We start from the raw sequence: 9987 nt of genomic DNA on the forward strand, positions 1-9987 counted from the left end.
ACTTGATGCTCTTTACGGAGTTCAGACTCTGCGACTTTCAGCATCGTAAACAACTCGCCGGGTGACTTGTTCATCCCTTGCATGTTGTAGTTCAACACAAAGCCTTTATAGCTTGGCGGCAGTGATTGAAGGATTCTGCCAGTGATAGCCTCTTGCGGGAGTTCAATCCTCAGCTCAGCTAGACAGTTTGAGTACCCAGACATTTTGAGCACATGTTCACTGACAGACGAGTTCTCCTCCATCTTGCAAGCATAGAATTAATCGGAGGTCTCATACCTCTCGATCCGGGCGTTCTTCTGAAAGATAAACTTCAACTCCTGGAACATCTCAAATGCTCCATGACGCTCAAAGCGACGTTGAAGTCCCGGTTCTAAGCCATACAAGACTGCACATTGAACTACTGAGTAGTTCTCCTTACGTGCTAACCAAGCGTTCTTAACATCCTGATTAGCCGTAGCGGGTGGTTCATCTCCTAGCGCAGCATTAAGGACATAATCCTTCTTCCCAGCTTGTAAGATTAGCTTAAGATTACGAGCCCAGTCTACAAAGTTGCTTCCATAGTCTTTCAACATAGCTTTCTCTAGGAACGTATTAAAATTCAGGGTGACTGTCGCGTGAGCCATGATCTACAACACAAATATATTCAAAGTGGACTTAGACTATGTTCAAGATAATTAGAGTTTAACTTAATCAAATTATTCGCTAAACTCCCACTCAAAAAGTACATCTCTCTAGTCATTTGAGTGGTTCATGTTCCACTTACACTAGCTCAAGTCCGATCATCACGTGAGTTGAGTATAGTTTCAGTGGTAAGCATCCCTATGCTAATCATATCATCTATATGATTCATGATCGACCTTTCGGTCTCATGTGTTCCGAGGCCATGTCTGCACATGCTAGGCTCGTCAAGCTTAACCCGAGTGTTCCGCGTGCGCAACTGTTTTGCACCCGTTGTATGTGAACGTTGAGTCTATCACACCCGATCATCACGTGGTGTCTCGAAACGACGAACTGTAGCAACGGTGCACAGTCGGGGAGAACACAATTTCGTCTTGAAATTTTAGTGAGAGATCACCTCATAATGCTACCGTCGTTCTAAGCAAAATAAGGTGCATAAAAGGATTAACATCACATGCAATTCATAAGTGACATGATATGGCCATCATCACGTGCTTCTTGATCTCCATCACCAAAGCACCGTCACGATCTTCTTGTCACCGGCGCCACACCATGATCTCCATCAACGTGTTGCCATCGGGGTTGTTGTGCTACTCATGCTATTACTACTAAAGCTACATCCTAGCAAAATAGTAAACGCATTTGCAAGCACAAACGTTAGTATAAAGACAACCCTATGGCTCCTGCCGGTTGCTGTACCATCGACGTGCAAGTCGATATTATCTATTACAACATGATCATCTCATACATCCAATATATCACATCACATCGTTGGCCATACCACATCACAAGCATACCCTGCAAAAACAAGTTAGACGTCCTCTAATTTTGTTGTTGCATGTTTTACGTGGTGACCAAGGGTATCTAGTAGGATCGCATCTTACTTACGCAAACACCACAACAGAGATATATGAGTTGCTATTTAACCTCATCCAAGGACCTCCTCGGTCAAATCCGATTCAACTAAAGTTGGAGAAACCGACACTTGCCAGTCATCTTTGAGCAACGGGGTTACTTGTAGCGATGAAACCAGTCTCTCGTAAGCGTACGAGTAATGTCGGTCCAAGCCGCTTCAATCCAACAATACCGCGGAATCAAGAAAAGACTAAGGAGGGCAGCAAAATGCACATCACCGCCCACAAAAACTTTTGTGTTCTACTCGAGAAGACATCTACGCATGAAGCTAGCTCATGATGCCACTGTTGGGGAACGTCGCATGGGAAACAAAAATTTTCCTACGTGCACGAAGACCTATCATGGTGATGTCCATCTACGAGAGGGGATGAGTGATCTACGTACCCTTGTAGACCGTTTAGCAGAAGCGTTAGTGAACGCGGTTGATGTAGTGGAACGTCCTCACGTCCCTCGATACGCCCCGCGAACAATCCCGCGATCAGTCCCACGATCTAGTACCGAACGGACGGCACCTCCACGTTCAGCACACGTACAGCTCGACGATGATCTCGGGCTTCTTGATCCAGCAAGAGAGACGGAGAGGTAGAAGAGTTCTCCAGAAGCGTGACGGCGCTCCGGAGGTTGGTGATGACCTTGTCTCAGCAGGGCTCCGCCCGAGCTCCACAGAAACGCGATCTAGAGGAAAAACCGTGGAGGTATGTGGTCGGGCTGCCGTGGAAAAGTCGTCTCAAATCAGCCCTAAAACCTCCGTATATATAGGTGGGAGAGAGGGGACCTTGCCTTGGGGCTCAAGGATCCCCAAGGGGGTCGGCCGAGCCAAGGGGGGAAGGTCTCCCCCCCCCCAAACCGAGTTGGACTTGGTTTGGTGGGTGGGAGTCCTTCCTTCCCTTCCCACCTCCTCTTTTTTTTCTCTTCGATTTTTCTTCCAATGCGCATAGGGGCCCTTTTGGGCTGTCCCACCAGCCCACTAAGGGCTGGTGCGCCACCCTCAAGGCCTATGGGCTTCCCCGGGGTGGGTTGCCCCCCCCCCCGGTGAACTCCCGGAACCCATTCGTCATTCCTGGTACATTCCCGGTAACTCCGAAAACCTTCCGGTAATCAAATGAGGTCATCCTATATATCAATCTTCGTTTCCGGACCATTCCAAGAACCTTCGTGACGTCCGTGATCTCATCCGGGACTCCGAACAACATTCAGTAACCAACCATATAACTCAAATACGCATAAAACAACGTCGAACCTTAAGTGTGCAGACCCTGCGGGTTCGAGAACTATGTAGACATGACCCGAGAGACTCCTCGGTCAATATCCAATAGCGGGACCTGGATGCCCATATTGGATCCTACATATTCTACGAAGAACTTATCGTTTGAACCTCAGTGTCAAGGATTCATATAATCCCGTATGTCATTCCCTTTGTCCTTCGGTATGTTACTTGCTCGAGATTCGATCGTTAGTATCCGCATACCTATTTCAATCTCGTTTACCGGCAAGTCTCTTTACTCGTTCCGTAATACAAGATCCCGCAAATTACACTAAGTTACATTGCTTGCAAGGCTTGTGTGTGATGTTGTATTACCGAGTGGACCCCGAGATACCTCTCCGTCACACGGAGTGACAAATCCCAGTCTTGATCCATACTAACTCAAGAACACCTTCGGAGATACCTGTGGAGCATCTTTATAGTGACCCAGTTACGTTGCGACGTTTGATACACACAAAGTATTCCTCCGGTGTTAGTGAGTTATATGATCTCATGGTCATAGGAACAAATACTTGACACGCAGAAAACAGTAGCAACAAAATGACACGATCAACATGCTATGTCTATTAGTTTGGGTCTAGTCCATCACGTGATTCTCCTAATGAGGTGATCGAGTTATCAAGCAACAACACTGTTGGGGATATTGCTTATTAAGTGACCCGCCCAATATGGGCCGGGTTACTAGTAAGGCGGTTCATCCTTGACTCATTTGGGCCTCAGCCTGGGCGGTTTAAGGCCGCAAGATGGTTGTGATTTGTGGAAGGTCTCTGGGTTTTGCAAGACGGCGACTCAGAGGCCGCGGTGGTCACGATTTGTAAAGAGGAAGGGACTCTTGTAAACCTTAAAGCCTCGACCTCTATATAAAGGCGAGTTGGAAGGGGGATAGGCAGGTTAGAAATCATCAAGTGCTAGGTAAGGCGAGTTACGCCTTTCTTGTAATCGAATCCACATCAATACACGCCAAGCAGGACGTAGGCTATTACCTCCACGCGAGGGGCCGAACCTGGGTAACCCGCCGCGTTCCTCCTGTTCAACCCCTTTGAGTCGCCACCAAAAGTGCGATGGTTCCCATACTAAGTCCTTTCATGAGGACATCTGCCGTGACAAAACCACGACAGTTGGCGCCCACCGTGGGGCCTGCGCACGGTGGAGTTGAGTTCTCAAAGGGAGCCCTACCAGGGTTTGGGAGTTATGCGACGGCGCTCATGACTTGGAGCCGACGCGGCATAGCCTACATCGACAACCAGCGATGGGGACCTAAAGCGAATTCTCTCGAATCAGGCTACAGGGTCCCCTTCGGCAAGATCAACGTCTTCATCGGCATGATCGGGTCATCTGTTCCTGAGCCGGACATCTCCTCCGACATCGTCGAGCCGGCCAGGTACGTTCATCCAGTCATAACACGGAATCTGACCCACCCGGTCTTTGTGGGTTTCACGCAGGGGTCGGAGGAGCCAGAGCACGCGGCGGCTCAGGAGGTTACCCCCATCAACTCTGATGACAAATCATCCATGGGCGATTCAGATTCCATCCAGTCCCTCCACGGAGACGGTCTCGGAGGCTTGTCATTGGCCATGGATCCGGAAATCCTCGATCGAACCCGCCGCCAGATCGCCATCTACATGGCCGGGGTGACTCAACCCGCACAGAACCCCGCTGGAGGCGATGGGACCGGCGGGACATCCAGAAGTGCGTCAGCAGTCCTGGTGGATCTAGCGGCAGAAATCACAAGACTAATGTCAACCCCCCTCACGCCAGAGAACCAAGAAGAGATAAACGCGGAGTTAGCAAAGCTGAGGGAGGCGGTGGCAAAGGCCCATCAGGATGCTGAGACGGAGTCCGCCAGGATGGACACTCGACAAGCCCAGATTGCGGCCGAAAGGATGCGATTGAACACCGACAACTGGCGGCTTGAAAGACAGCAGCGCGCGTCCGACGCCGTCCATCAGCGGAGACACCAGGGTCGCCTGCCCCACGATCTCAATCCGACTCGCCTGTTCGACACTCCCCAAACACCCGGGATGGGAGCCGCCCCAGCAGGAGGGCTGGGCCGCCCTCCTAACCCGCCGATTCAGCCGACTGAGGGTCAAATTCCTCGTTTCCGTACCCCTCGAGGCCACTTCTCTAACCCGGTGGATAACGTGCTTGCTGCAACTCGCCATCTGGAGTCTCTTCCGATCCACGGCAACACCCCAGCTGAGATCGAAGCAAGGAACGCCATCGAGATGTTGAAAACGGTGGTGGTCCAAAACGCGCAGTTCTCACACAGCCCCGAGCGATTGCACTCCACCCCCCAGGCGAGCTATACCAGGAGTAGGCCGGAGGATCAGCCAGCCGTAAATAGTGCCCCGCGACACTTCCCGCAGGACAACCCGCCCGAGCGGAACCCGCCGGGCAGAGGTCCACCCAACATTCAAGAGGCTCAGACTCCTCCCGCGGGGACCGGAGGGCGAGTTGGGGTGCCCTGCTTGTCCCTGGCCCTTCGAAACGAAAGAATGCCCAAGGATTTCAAAGGACCAAGAAAGGTGCCTAATTACACACCACATCTCGAACCAACATCTTGGATAGAGGGCTATGAGATCGCCATGGACATGCTCGACGTAAACGAGGCGGTTTGCGCCAGATATTTCACCATGATGCTCGAGGGATCGGCGCGCACTTGGTTGAAAAACTTACCCCCCCAATTCTATCCAGTCCTGGGCCAAGCTGAAGGAGCGTTTCATCAAAAACTTCCGGGGAACCTGTAAACGGCCGATGACGATCGTCGACTTGCAACACTGCGTACAACGCCCGGATGAGTCGGCGCACCATTGGTCGCGGCGAGTCATGGAAATTATCCATTCATCGGATGGCATCACGGCAGCGCAAGCTGTGCTTATCCTCGAGCACAACTGCCACTATGAACCGCTGGTCCAGAAATTGGGGCGACTCAAACGGAAAGTTCGGGATATGGGCGAGCTGATGGATACCCTCACTAGGTACGCCGAGGCCGATGATACCAAGGATCCCGGCGAGGATGGTAAGGGTAACTCGCCCAAGAAGGGCGATTCAACCAAAAACCACACCCGCCTCCAAGGCCGCAATCGTTACAACCAGGGGACCAACGGCAAGCGTAGGCCACAGGAGGAGCCCTCGGATCTGGTTGCCAACACCAACGTCAATGACGGCAAAAAGAAGAATCGAGGCTTCAGTGGGAAAAGGCCGCGTAATTACGAAGAGCTACTCAAAGGCCCTTGCCCGCACCACGCCACGGCCGACGGCCCGGCGGGCCACTCTTGGGAGAACTGTTTCGTGATGCGAGAATTTCGGGCCGAGGCAATCAAGAAGAGCCAAAGCAAAGATCCGAACCGTCGCCAGGACCAACTCGCCGCGCCCAATCAAAGGCACAACCCCTTCAGCGGTTTTCCCGAACAAGAGGCATAGGGGGGCCCGCAGCCAGGCGGCGGCCAGTACCCGGTGCACCACCAACGGCGGTACAACCCGCCGGGAGTTTTCCAGCAGCCGCCCCCACAGGGGGCTCCGCAGGACCAGGATGACCATGGGGGCTTCCGCAACAATCCTAAACAGCTAAGTAATGGGCAGTACCATCTTTTCACCACTAATGCTTGCAGGCGTGATAAAAAGGTAAATCACCGGGCGTACAACGTAATTGAGCCGGCAGTTCCCAGATATCTCCACTGGTCCGAACAGACCATAACATGGAGCAGAGAGGATCACCCGCCGAGAATAGATAACCCGGGCGACCTGGCATTAGTCGTGGCTCCCCAAGTGGGGGGCTACACTCTATCGAAAGTACTAATGGATGGCGGCAGCAGCATTAATATCCTATACTTCGACACCTTCCGGAGGATGAATCTATTAGAGAAAGACTTGATGCCTTCAACCACGGTCTTCCACGGCATCGTCCTGGGCAAATCTGCTTATCCCATAGGCCGGGTCAGGCTCTCAGTAGCGTTTGGAACTGCGCAGAATTACAGGTCGGAGTCTCTGGTCTTCGAGGTGGTCAAACTAAAAAGCCCGTACCATGCGCTGTTGGGGCGACCGGCTTACGCTCGCTTCATGGCCCGCCCGTGCTACGTCTACCTCAAGCTCAAAATGCCTGGTCCTAAAGGGCCCATCACGATTGACGGAGATAGAAGAATTGCAAAGGAGTGTGAGGAAGGAGACGCGGCCTATGCGGAAGAGCTCAAAAACCATCGGGCCAATGTTGACCCGACAGACATGTCACCGCTCAAGAAGCCGACTACAGATTCCGAGTCGCCCCTCAAGTTCAAACCAACGGATGACACGAAGACAGTCGACTTCGTCCCTGGCGATTCATCCAAGCAGTTTACCATTGGAACGGGTCTGGCCCCAAATAGGAAAGCGCGCTCATCGAATTCATCCGTGAGAATCGGGACATCTTCGCATGGAAGCCCTCTGACATGCCAGGTGTACCGAGAGAATTCGCTGAGCACCATCTTAATATTGACCCAAAATGCAAACTTGTCCAACAATACCTTCGCAGGTTTAACGAGGAGTGACGGAAGGCGATTGGAGAGGAAGTCGCCCGTCTTTTAGCCGCCGGGTTCATCGTGGAAGTCTTTCACCCCAAATGGCTAGCTAACCCGGTGTTAGTAATCAAGAAGAATGGCACGTTCCGTATGTGTATTGACTATACGGACCTCAACAGAGCTTGTCCCAAGGATCCTTTCGCTCTTCCCCGCATCGACCAAATCATTGACTCGGTGGCGGGGTGCGAACGATTGTGCTTTTTGGACGCCTATTCAGGTTATCATCAGTTCAAAATGGCTGTGGAAGATCAGGAGAAGACCGCCTTCATAACCCCCTTCGGGGCCTTTTGCTATGTGTCCATGCCGTTCGGGCTCAAGAGCGCAGGGGCGACTTACCAACGCTGCATCCAGAATTGTCTTCATAACCAAATTGGCCGCAACGTCCATGCCTATGTTGACGACATTGTGATCAAGACCCGCCGGGAGGAGACACTTCTGGAAGACCTTAAGGAAACCTTTGATAATTTACGGGTATATCAGATGAAGCTAAATCCTACCAAGTGCGTTTTCAGCGTACCTGCGGGAAAACTACTAGGTTTCTTGGTATCGGAGCGCGGCATCGAGGCTAACCCGGACAAAATTGAAGCAGTTACTTCCCTCGGCAAGCCGACGAATGTTAATCAAGTTCAGCGATTGGCGGGTCGTATTGCGGCTCTCAGTCGTTTCGTGAGCCGCCTCGGAGAAAAGGCGATTCCTCTTTATCAATTGTTGAGAAAGTCCGACCGATTCATATGGACAGAGGAGGCTGACAAGGCATTTCAGGCCTTGAAACATCAATTGGTTAACCCGCCGGTCCTGGCGGCCCCGACTGAAAAGGAGCCTATGCTCCTGTATATCGCCGCGAATTCCAAAGCGGCCAGCGTGGCTGTGGTCGTCGAAAGAAAGGAGGAAGGAAAGGAATACCCGGTGCAACGCCCGGTGTACTTTATCAGTGAGGTGTTAACTCTTTCCAAACAGCGATACCCACATTGGCAGAAACTGGTCTATGGGGTGTTCATGGCGAGTCGAAAGCTTAAACATTATTTCCAGGAACACCCGATCACCGTGGTCAGTTCCGCACCCCCCTCGGTGACGTCATCCAAAACCGCGAGGCAACAGGGCGAATCGCCAAATGGGCAATAGAACTTGGGTCGCATCACATACAATATACCCCCCCCCGCACGGCCATCAAGTCCCAGGCACTAGTTGATTTCGTCAACAATTGGACGGAGCTTCAGGCTCCGGAAGATTGGCCTGACCTTACCTATTGGACTATTTATTTTGATGGATCCAGGCAGTTGGAGGGCTCGGGGCGGGTGTGGTGTTGATATCCCCTCAAGGAGATAAGTTCTGCTACGTTCTCCGGCTCATGTTCCCTTGCACAAATAATGCGGCAGAGTATGAAGCTCTGCTTCACGGTTTGCGACTGGCAAAAGAGATGAACCTAACCCGAGTCAGATGCTTTGGGGATTCAGATTTGGTGGCGCAACAGGTTTCGGGCACCTGGGACTCTCGAGATCCTATGATGGCGGCTTACAGGCGAGCTGTATCTGACGTGGCGGGCTATTTTCATGGGTACCAGGTTGATCATGTTGATCGGCGACTCAACGAAGCAGCTGATGCCCTCTCGCGACTCGGCTCACAGAGAAAACCGGTCCCCCTAATGTTTTCTTGGATGTCTTGCATAAACCGTCTGTGACTGTACCCACGGAGGAGGAATTGGCGATACCAAATCCCGAGTCTCAGCTTGTGGCGGCTCTCCATGTCACTCCGGATTGGGCTCTTCCTTATCTGGCTTATCTCGCTCGAGGCGAGTTACCCACTGATGAAGTTTTGGCTCGCCAGATTGTTCGGCGTAGCAAGTCCATGGTCATCATTAATGGCGAGCTATATAAACGAAGTGCTTCAGGGGTCTTTCAGCGGTGCGTCTCTTCCGAGGAAGGATGCATAATCCTAAATGACATCCATTCTGGAGATTGCGGGCATCACGCCGGGTCACGTTCGTTGGTATCAAAAGCCTTTCGACATGGTTTCTTCTGGTTGACGGCTCACTCAGATGCAGAAGATATAGTACGGCGGTGTGAGGGGTGCCAACGATATGGGAGACAGGCTCATGTGCCGGCTCAAGAATTGAGGATGATTCCCATTACTTGGCCTTTCGCGGTCTGGGGGCTGGACATGGTCGGTCCCTTTAAGATGTCCTCCAACAAGAAAACTCACTTATTGGTGGCGGTTGATAAGTTCACTAAATGGATTGAGGCGGAACCTGTTGGGGCTTGCGATGCGGAGACTGCGGTCAAATTTCTGAAAAAGCTGATTTTCCGTTTTGGATATCCACACAGTATTATCACGGACAATGGTACTAACTTGTCCCAAGGAGCGATGCTGGATTTTTGTCGCCGTGAACATATCCGGCTTGATATTTCTGCAGTTGCTCACCCGCAGTCAAACGGGCAAGCAGAGCGAGCGAATCAGGAAGTCCTACGAGGGATTAAACCTCGCCTCATGGTTCCCCTGGAAAGAACTCCAGGGTGTTGGGTTGAGGAACTACCTTCGGTATTATGGAGCATCCGGACCACCCCGAATCGATCCACGGGG

The sequence above is a fragment of the Hordeum vulgare genome, chromosome 2H (assembly GCF_904849725.1).
Source record: "Hordeum vulgare subsp. vulgare chromosome 2H, MorexV3_pseudomolecules_assembly, whole genome shotgun sequence".
NCBI lineage: Eukaryota > Viridiplantae > Streptophyta > Magnoliopsida > Poales > Poaceae > Hordeum > Hordeum vulgare.